General features: G+C 36.0%; 1 pseudogene; it reads left to right on the top strand.

Moving 5' to 3' along the window:
- The first annotated feature begins 1,755 nt into the window (after positions 1-1,755).
- Positions 1,756-2,496, top strand: LOC143676145 (protein Largen pseudogene; annotated as a pseudogene).
- The last annotated feature ends 8,036 nt before the right edge of the window (positions 2,497-10,532 follow it).

The following is a 10,532-nucleotide window of genomic DNA, read 5'->3' as shown; positions in this document are numbered from 1 at the left end:
TGGAGATGATGGGTTCCATCTTGGGCATGGTAAATTTGTTGGCCTTTTAGATGTCCAAGGAGAAAGCTGACTCTGGTGGCATTGGCATGACACGGCCACTGAAATGCCTCAAGGAGAAAAGGTAGACCCTCTAGATCTCTGCCCAGCCTCCTGCCAACTTCTGAACTTCTGGATGTTTATGATATTTTAAGTTTGGCTGAATTCTGTCAGCATGTGTCAAAGAACCAACTTGTGTTGAACAAAACTTTGGCCTGAATAAGAAGGGAAAGAAAATACCTGAGATGGAAATGCATAGAATGAAAGGATTGTGTTCTTACAAAAATAAACAGTTTTGAAAGCAACCTATAACTTTTCCATCTGCTGCTATGCATAATAGTTATGTCTAGGAGCCATGAGAATGACCTCTGAGATGTTGCACTGTAGGGAGCCTAATTGACTGAAGGCCTCAGCTGTGTGCTCTGAAATCCAACATGAGCAGAGGCCATGCTTCCCACAAGCTGCTCCTTACCAATGACTGAATGCACAAGAGACATAAGATAAGCCTGTTATGGGGGATACCAGAATCCCTTGATTGACAAGCCTTACCAGATTCCATGACATGCCTTGCCAAATTCCTTAGAACTGCACTGTCTAAGATGCTTCCATTTTCTGTCTTTATGACCTCCCTCCTTCACTGGGGGTCAGAAAAGCTTTATGGTCTAATGGTTTGACAGCCTTATCTGATTCCATGCTTCTCTATTCTATCTGTGGCAGGACTTGAGTTTGGCATTCTCTGTTCCTCTTCCATGATAGCAGATATCTAATTTATATTAATGTAGGATCCTGGGCCCAAGGGAGTTTTCTGCTCCCTTCACCACAGTTATTCACCTTTTGTTTCTACCTATCACAGTTGTCAGGAATCTTTACCTGTGTCTTGGAGCTTGGAGGGTTTCCTATCACTCACTCAGCAACTTAACGCTCCTGTTTTGTATGAGAGAAGGTCTGGGGTGGGGGGGAAGTGGGGGGGTTGACCCTGTGTGCCATCCATGGGGACTCCTTCTATGTCTGCTGCCCTCAATCTCTCACATAAGAGGCCCATGGAAAATGGGCAAAAAGTGAGTGCATATTCCACTTTGTGCCTGGAGACCCCAGGGGATCTAAATTTTCAAGAAAGTAACCATGCAGCCTTGAAGAATTCTTCAAGGTTTCTTATGATTTTACTACTCACTTTTGTGTCTGTTGCCTCTTTTTCCTATGATTTGTCAAAGATAGATAAATTCATGTGTCCTGCCTCTCCTCAGAAGGCTTGATGCCCTGTGTTTCAGTTTGCTCGGTTACCTGATGGTCTCAAGACAAGTAATGATTTCACAGATCGTCTGTTTTCTTTTCTCATTATTATGGTGGGCAATGTATTCTCCTGTAGCTATATACATACTAGCAGAAAGGAAATCCTCTCCTCTTATTTTCAAAAATCTGTTATAATCCTGCTTCAGGATTCCATCTTTGATGACTACAGCAGAACCAGAAATTGAACACTTACATCAAGTTTATTATATTCTAAGCCTGTCAAGTCAGTATGTTATCAAACAGTTGGCACTTGGGGCTTTGATAGTTATTCCATAAATTTGTTGGATGAGAAAATTAAGCCACAATGGAATGCACAATTCATTATTAGTCATGTCTCCCAGACTAAAGCTAGAAAGGAAGAAACTGTTTCTTCTGTATCTTGCTTTGTGTCATTCTTCAATACAATTACCTTGTCCCTTCCACCAGGTGGTTGAACAGATTGATACCCTGACCTCCGACCTGCAGCTGGAGGATGAGATGATGAACAGCTCCAAACTGGACACCCTCAATAGTAGCTCCAGCGGCACAACAGCCTCCAGCATAGAGAAGATCAAGTGCAGGTTAATGCACCCTTCATTAAGCCTCTGGCACACTCATCTGCTATCCTCACAGTCTTGAGAAAGCCAAACCCTCCACCCCCTTCTTCTAGGATGACACCTGTGAAGTGTGACAACTCCCAAAGGGTGGGGCCAACTGCCAATCCTGTAAAGACCAATGGCACCCTTCAATGAAATGCAGGTTTACCAGGTGGACTGAACAAAATTCCCAGTGGGGACATCTGCTGTATACCCAATAGTAACTTGGACAAGACTCCTCTGATGCATAGACCTGACAAAGATAGGTGTCCTCAGGGAGGGCCTTGGGAGTGGGTACGTTTTAATGAAAAGGTGCAATACCATGGCTATTGTCCAGACTGTGATACCTGGTATAACATGAAAACAGAGAGGTCCACTTGCACAGTGAACCTGTCCACCCACCAGAAAAGTTTCTTCATCAGGCCCTCCCCTCCTTTCTTCAGCCCATCTCCCTCCTTTCCAAGTAGAAAATTGGGGACTGGGAATAAGCCACAGTAACAGCTTTCCTCCTCTCAGACCCACAACTGTGCCTCCTCCAACAGCACCAAAACCACAGAAGACGATCTTGAGGAAACCAATCACTACAACTGTATGAAGTATGCCATTGAAAGAGAAAAAAAATAACCTTTTTGTTTTTTTAAAATTTTCTATATTATACACATAAAATAAGCAATGAGACCTTTCTACTCAAGCAACAAAAAGCCCAAATATATTAATCCTGCATTCAGCAAAGTGGCATAAAAATGGCCTGGTGAGTATGCAGTATGTTGTTTATGTCATGGTTATGCATTATTTTAAATGTTTCGTCATCAAAAACCATAAATAATGAAAAACATAAATATGTTGGTTTTGCAATTGAACTATGATAAACTGTGACCTGCAGATTTCAAATATATTGATTTACTACAAAAGATGGGATTCAATTCATTTTATTCATACCTAACTCATCTATGCATTAATAACTTCATATGCTTAACTTTGATCTAATGTTTTTTTAATAAGAAATTTTAATACTGAAGGACTATTTTATTTTTTCTAAAAATGTTTACCACTAATTTTGCATTATTAAATGCGGAGGACAATACCAAAAATGATTTGCTATACTACACAATTATGATTATATGTTAAGCTAAGCTATACATGTAATACATTTTGGTCTTTGGAAATGTTATTGTGTTTATAAAAAATAGCTAATAATGACAAAACCAAACATTCCTCAGAATGAAAATAAAGCAGTGATTCATTTAATCCCCTGTGGGTATTCATTAGAATGGATAGCATTTTTGACAAAGTTTGGGGAAAACCACAGCGAATGCATGTCAAAAATTCCTAAAGTGAATATCATTATCGAAGCCATAAATAGAAATGCACACATTTGTATCTCATTTGGTACATCAAAGACCATCTGTTGAATCCCTACTACACTGTCAGGGCCCTTAGACTCTTTCAATATTAAACATTCCTTCAGGAAAAACCACAAATAAGTATAGTGAAGCCAGTGGATGTTCCACTTCCTACATCAGGAAGATCTCTGCTTCCTTGAGGAAACCCACATTAGATGACAATCAAAGGGGAAAGTGAAATGGTTCTGGCAGCAGTTAGGATGCTTTCAGCACTGGCCTTAAGCTGATCACTCAGAGTGAAAAGTGCCATTATTCTTTGTTGTTTAATACACTAAATGAGAAACTCTCTTTATCCTAGCATCTAATGAAAGTCTTTCTCTTTGGTCTAATTTTCCAAAACAGGTCACTTACTCACCCATAGTCGAAGTAAAGTCCCCAACCACAAGAGTTTGGGTGATCTGATGTTATGCCCTGTAGCTCTAAATGAGTTTCTCTCTCCTTGAGTCATGATGAGGGCAGGTTCATGCCTGGAAGAAATCATTCCATTAAATGGGAAGAAGAAGGGTTGCTGGTATCCATTCAAAATCATCCATTATCCTTCCAAATCAGCTTGATAACTGAAGTCTAGTAGAAGGGGTTATCTTTTGCGGAAATTTGTTTGTGGTACAATTTAATAAAGAGTGCTGTAACCTTTCTGAAGATTTGTCTTTTGATCTCAAAACTTTATTTTGTTTCTGTTAATCAAGGAGGTAATCTTCAAGCATATTTCTTTGCTACCTTTTCAGGCTATATCATGGTCATTTGGAATATTATTTTGAAACAACTTCTTATTAAAAGATTATAATATATTTGTTGCAGAATAAGATAAAGAAAATAGACTTTATTTTTAAAGGAACAATAAAATAAGTAAAGAATAGAGGATGTCATGATAAATATTTACTCAGCATATATGTGTTGTCATGGGGATGATGCAAGCAGAAGAAATTAACCTTTTGGAATTTTGCAAAATGTGAGACCAATAATCAAAGAATGCTGTAATCTAAAATTTATCAATTGTATAATCTGTATGTTTAATGAGCATGGGCCAGATAAATAACTTGTTGAATACTGAAACAAGGGATACTTAAACTTTGGAGTGCATCCATTTAGCCTTGGTATGAATAAACACAGGATTTCATCATTTCTCTAGGCTTAAATAATTATTTCCTTCCAAAAGTCCATGAAGTATTGGACCATTCTGAGATTATAATCAGTCTTAGAAGACATGCGGTTTAGTCCCTTGGGCTCATCTTCTTTCCCTAACCAGGTTCTGAGATCTAAATATCACCTTAGAGTTTGAGACTTTGACCGATGCCGTAACTGGGAAACTAGATTCCAAAGTAGAGCTTCCTAGAAACATTAAATCATCTGCAGGGCATATCACTTGCTTGCAAAAAAGTGAGCTGGTTGAATAAGAACATTGAGCCATATGTCTAGAAACAACCTCTGAAGATTAAATTTATCTATCTCTTCAAAGGAAAGATAAAACTACCCCCTGAGAGACCATCTTTTTCTGTTTGGTGACATAACCAAAACTTTAACACCTGTTTTATTAAATACATTCATAAATAATGATTAGCCTACAAAGACTAAGTTAAATCTCAACCCCAAAATATTATAGGCATTGGCTGTACTTTCTTATTACAGTTTATTTATTTATAATCAACATTAAATATTAGGTCATAGCAGTGGTTAGACACTCGTTTGAATCTATATGTTTGATATATTACTTCTTTTTCATTAATGTGTAGAATATATTGTACTAACATTTTTTTCTCCTCAACTGTCAACTTTACAACATTCATTCAAACATAGTTACATCTTTAAAGACATAAATTTTTAAAAATTAAAATCAGTTAACATAGAATTTCATAATATTTGTCTTGGAATTTATAATTTAAGACTCTTAAGTGGCACTGTAATGTGTGTATTCAGCCCACATTGCATTCAAAATTTAAATTCTGAAGCATGAGTCTATGCATCATCCATTAGGGCACCATAAAACATGGTACAACTTTTCCCTCCCTGAGTAATCCAAAGCAGAGTTGCTTTCCTTCACTCCTGAAGAGGAGGCTTTTTCTTAAAAATATGTATCTTAGCACTTTTGTTTACAGACAACAACATAGCTAGTGTAGTTACTCCTTTGAAGGTAGTATTCCTATAAAATGTAAAACAGTAATAGGCTGCTTCTGGCAATATCCTTCTTAGTATAAAGATAGAATGTGTATTTTCAAAGATGTGGTACTAATTAATTTAATAGAAATAGTAAAGGTTTTGACTTTTTCATTTAAACACAAATTATCTCACTTTTGTGATAATTGGTTATTGAATCTCTGCTGATGAAAGACAAAAAGAAAAAAATAGCTAAAGTTCTCTGCCAACTTCAGTACTTATTGAAAGAAATTAAACTGATTGTTTTTTTTTTTTTTTTTTTTGCATGGGCAGGCACCAAGAATCCAACCCGGGTCTCTGGCATTGGCAGCCAAGGATCCTGCTATTGAGCCACCATTGCACTGCCCTAAACTGATTTTTTTTAAATCAGGCTTCAGCTATATAGAAAAAAAAATCTGCACAAAAGTACATGGGCATACAAAAATAAACATTTCTCATTCTTCCAATTTGGTATTATGTTCACACCTTCTTTCATTAGTTTAATATTATTCTGGTAAAAAAAAAGAGTAAACTATTAGCAAAGGTGGTTTAGTTACCTAAAAAATCGTGTGCTTAAGTGATTCAGTGTAGTAATTATATGATAGGTCACCAAGCTATACAGTATTCTTGGGCTGATCAGAAGTTATTTTTTAGTATTGCCAGTACAGAAGCTACACATGGTTTCTGAAACTATGCAAGAAACTTTATCTGTATATTCTAATTTTAGCTCTTTTTGGATGACTTTGGGAAGAAAACCTGATTATTTCTGCAAGCAATTGCACTGGAAGTGGTGCAATCAAATCATGAATAATTTCCTTGACTGAATGTTTTCCCATAGAAAATCTGCTCTAATGCAATACCAATTCTCGTAATTATCCAGAAAATATTGTTTCTTTCTCCTAATTTTCTGCTGGTAGCACATTTTGCTATAATATACACTTAAATTTGTAGCAAGAAGAGAAATTATATTATAATGTACTTTGGTAAAATATTAATGACTTCTAAGTAAGTAACTGATTTATAAGCAATAAAGGTCAATAAAAACCATATCATTTAATTAGGTAAAGTGCATGGAACCTGACAATTACAGGACATTATCATGAAATTGCATGGTGTTTTTTGGGTTGATGTGTGACTGTGACATTGCAATTAAGTTTTTAGACTAAATGGTTGAAAGTTTTAGAGTCACTCAAGTTGCATGATTCTGAATTAATGACAGATGTAATTCCACCATTGAATGAACACAAAAGTTTAGGACATAAAAGTACTGTTAGCTACATCTTAGTGAAGCAGAAATCACATAGGTTGTTGTTTCATTTGAATCACTTGGATTTATTATGCTGGTCTTTTGTATGCAAGATAAAACTAAAGTGAGACCGAAGAAGCTTGGCAAATAGCTTTCTCTTTAAGATGTAGTTAGATCAGCATGAAGTATAGAATATGTGTGATGGCAAAGGGAAAATGAGGATTTTCATCCTTATGCATATATTTTTATTTGTTATATATTTACTTATATTTATTTTCATCTTTATATTGCTTTTAATTTATGACTGGCAGACTGATCAGATAGGAAGACTAAAACATTAACTGTTATCAGAAATTCTCCATGCATTATAGTGACTGTAAGTCTCATAGGAATGTAAAATGATATATAGGTATATCCTGAATTATAGGTGAAGAAACCCAGGATCTGAATTTCAGGATTTTGCCTAAAGTCACTCCCTGAGTAATTATCTGCATTGACATTTCAATGCCAACTTGGCTCTCCATGCTTTTTCTTTCCCCAATATCACCTTTAATTTTGCTCTTTGCAGCCGTGAACTTTAATTTGAAACTTTCCTTTATTCTGAACAGGCATTTTAATGGTTGAAAGGGGTTATCTAATGTTGTTTTGACCTTCTTAATGTGTTTGATCTTTTCAGAATATGAAAGGGATTTCAGGCAATTTAGCTTCTGTCAAAATGAATGAGCTGCTGAATAATGCAAGCCTCATTTTCTCATGTATTATGCTAGTAGCTTCACTTTTCAGTTTTTTCTCTGAGTCCAAAGCTGTCTACTGTCTTGGGGTTTTTCCCTAAGAAGTCCTGGATTTATGTTATTAATACCATTTGACCCTGAATATGTCACAAACATTCTGTGATATTTCATCTGTGAATTCCATCTGTTTATCACTGACCCTGAGAGCTGAAAATAGAAGTTCCTCAACTCTGCAGAACCACTAAAGAATCAGAACAATAGAGTTCTCTCTAATGAAAACATTTCTATCCTTTAGTTATTAGACCATAGATATGATTTTCCACTATTTGATAATGTAGTTGTCAATTCTCCTAACCACAAAAGGGAATTTGGGGTCAGCTAAAATGACAACATATGTCTTACAGTGGGTTAGGAATAAATGGTGAGAAGACGTATGATTTCTAACCCTTGTCAGAGGCTTCTTTTCTGTGGAATCTTGGTCTAAGTGTTTTGTATGTAATATTTTCCCACCATTACATCATTTTTCCTTTCTAACAGCCCTATAACTTAGACCTTATTAATACCCACATTTTACTAATATGGAAACTATGGTGCCAGAAGTGTAATACTCAAGTCCATAGAGTCAATGAGTGATCAAGCCAGGATTGAAAGGTAGGCCATCTGACTTCATAGATCATTCTCTTTACCACGATTCAGAGCTGCCTAGAAGCATGGCCTCTTTCTCATTGTCCATGTCATCTGTGAAGCTGAAAGTCATCATTTCACTGGAGACGTGCTGAGGAAGGTTGGAAGATGAGAGAAAAGTGATTGTATTTCTATGTTAGTCAAGATAGGTTGCGTTGCAATAGTCAACATCCCCAGCATATCTGAGGCATCAGAGTTACTTCTTGCTCACTCAGAGTCTAGGCTGGGTGTGGGAGCCTCTGACAGTCTTTCAGCAAAATGGAATGCGTTGATTGTTTGGACCACTACCTGGTTATGAGAGGTCTTCCAGAGCTATCACAACAGAGGAAGGAGCAACTGAAGAATCATACAAGCACTTTTACTGCCTCAGTCCTAAATATTTCATTGGCCAAAACTAGTCACATTGCTCTCCTGTCGTCCCCATTTGTCCTGAAAGGGAAGGACATACAACTCTGGATGAGCACAAGCCATCTCTACCATTGTTTTCTAAGGGAAACATTTTTGGTCTGTGTATAATTTGACTATATTATAGAATTTCATAGATTTTCTTAACTTTTCTTTACCTATAACCTAATGTTCTTTAATGTCACCTCAAATAAGGAAACTATTTTATTTTATTTTATGCAAATAGAGAGAAAATAAATGAATCTAATAATATATCTGCTAAAATCTTAGGAGTCCCATAATTGAGAGTGTTTACGAAGATGAAGGATGGACTTTTATTACAGCCTTTAGCTTTCATATTTGAATTCAGCCTGAGGAAACTCATTGACCTACATTTTACAGTTAAGCATTTCAGATTTGTATATTAAGTTTTAATTGAAAAAACTTCTGAATAAGGACTCTTTCAGTAAACTCTATTACTGTATGAATAATTGTTCTCCTAAGGATAAACTCAATTTGAAGATGCTTATCTAATTTACTCAGAATAGTCAAAGAAATTGGAGACCCACTATAGAAATTTAGATAATTAGTTATGTCACACACACACACACACACACACACACACACACACATATATGATATTGTACATACATATATATGTATGATATTAATCTGGAAGTTAATACATTAGAATAAAAACATAAATTCAAAACTGAAAGACCTAGTTTGGCTTCTCAGTTTTCTCAACACTCAAGTGTTCCTTGGAAAACTCTTTAAACCTGATTGAGTCTTGTTTTAAAATGAAGATAATGATGCCTGTCTTTCCCACATAATGGAAATAGTGTATTCCAGTTTCCCCAACCTTTCTATGCAGTGTAAGTGATCAAAAGAATGATAACGGTAGACCACTGCAGTTGTGCCTGCCCAAACCAGCTTCTAGGGTGTCAGGACAAGCTTCACTTTTATTCCAGGAAGCAATGCAGAAAGCTAAAATGGGTGAAACAATATGGATATGCAACTTCAGGATCCAACAAGTCAATAACTTTCAGAGGCATTGAATAGACAGAATCACCAAATTATTTGACTTCATTCATTGAGTATGTCAGAAATACCTTCCAGATTTTCCCTCTAGGGTGTATGCATAACATGATCTAATTCATAGTTACTCTATGTGTTGTTTAAAATTCATTATGTCATTTGTATGAGATGAAAGCTCTTCTATTGAGGTGATGTGAAGGGGTTATACCCACAGTTCAGATCAGCTGCATGGTCTGCCTCATTTTATTTACACAATTCCTACTGTCTTGGCTTGTGCCTCTTTTGGAATCACGAGGAAAGATACAACATGCATTTCTTCTGCCTTTGTTTGTCTGTTCCTTCATAAGGTGTTGGATTTGGATTTGTTGCCTAGACATTGCCAGGTTCACATATTCTATTTAGCCTATAGTAACATTCATTTCCCCTACCCCTCACAACCACTGCCCAGTTCCATGACATTTCCTTCATTTAGCTGAAAGTTATTATCTTTCTGACCTGTTGATGTGAAGCCAGATGACTAAATGACTGTGAAAGCAATCTATTGACAACAGTCAAACATCAAACAAATGAAAATCATGTTATTCACTTGTAATACTTCTTGCCCAAATTTCCTAGAAATTCAAACCTTATTTAGGACAAAAATAGAATATATGGACTATTTTATGCTCCTTTAAAACTCCGTATATTGAAATACAATATTGAAGTTCTCTGTTTTAATGTGTTTCTTTTTTCTATGTAGACTCATTATCAGTTATTACAAAGAATTAATCTTAAAAAGCACTCCTTCAACTGACTTTCAATAAATCTCCTAATCAAACAAACTCTAAATTTCAGCTACATTTAACTTCTCTATCTTCCTTTTCCTTTTATCAAGGTAATTTTATTTTCTGGCCTATTCTTCTTATATAATGTCATTCCCAATGACACTTTTCACAGAAGAGCTTTTATCCCCCCACTTCTGATGATTGCAGTGCCACCTGCTTAGACACTGGACTTCTTGCCTGAGCTTCTAATC

Source organism: Tamandua tetradactyla, chromosome 3 (assembly GCF_023851605.1).
Source record: "Tamandua tetradactyla isolate mTamTet1 chromosome 3, mTamTet1.pri, whole genome shotgun sequence".
Classification (NCBI taxonomy): Eukaryota; Metazoa; Chordata; class Mammalia; order Pilosa; family Myrmecophagidae; genus Tamandua; species Tamandua tetradactyla.
The sequence above is the reverse complement of the archived record's forward strand: the minus strand, read 5'-3'. Positions and strand labels throughout refer to the sequence as shown.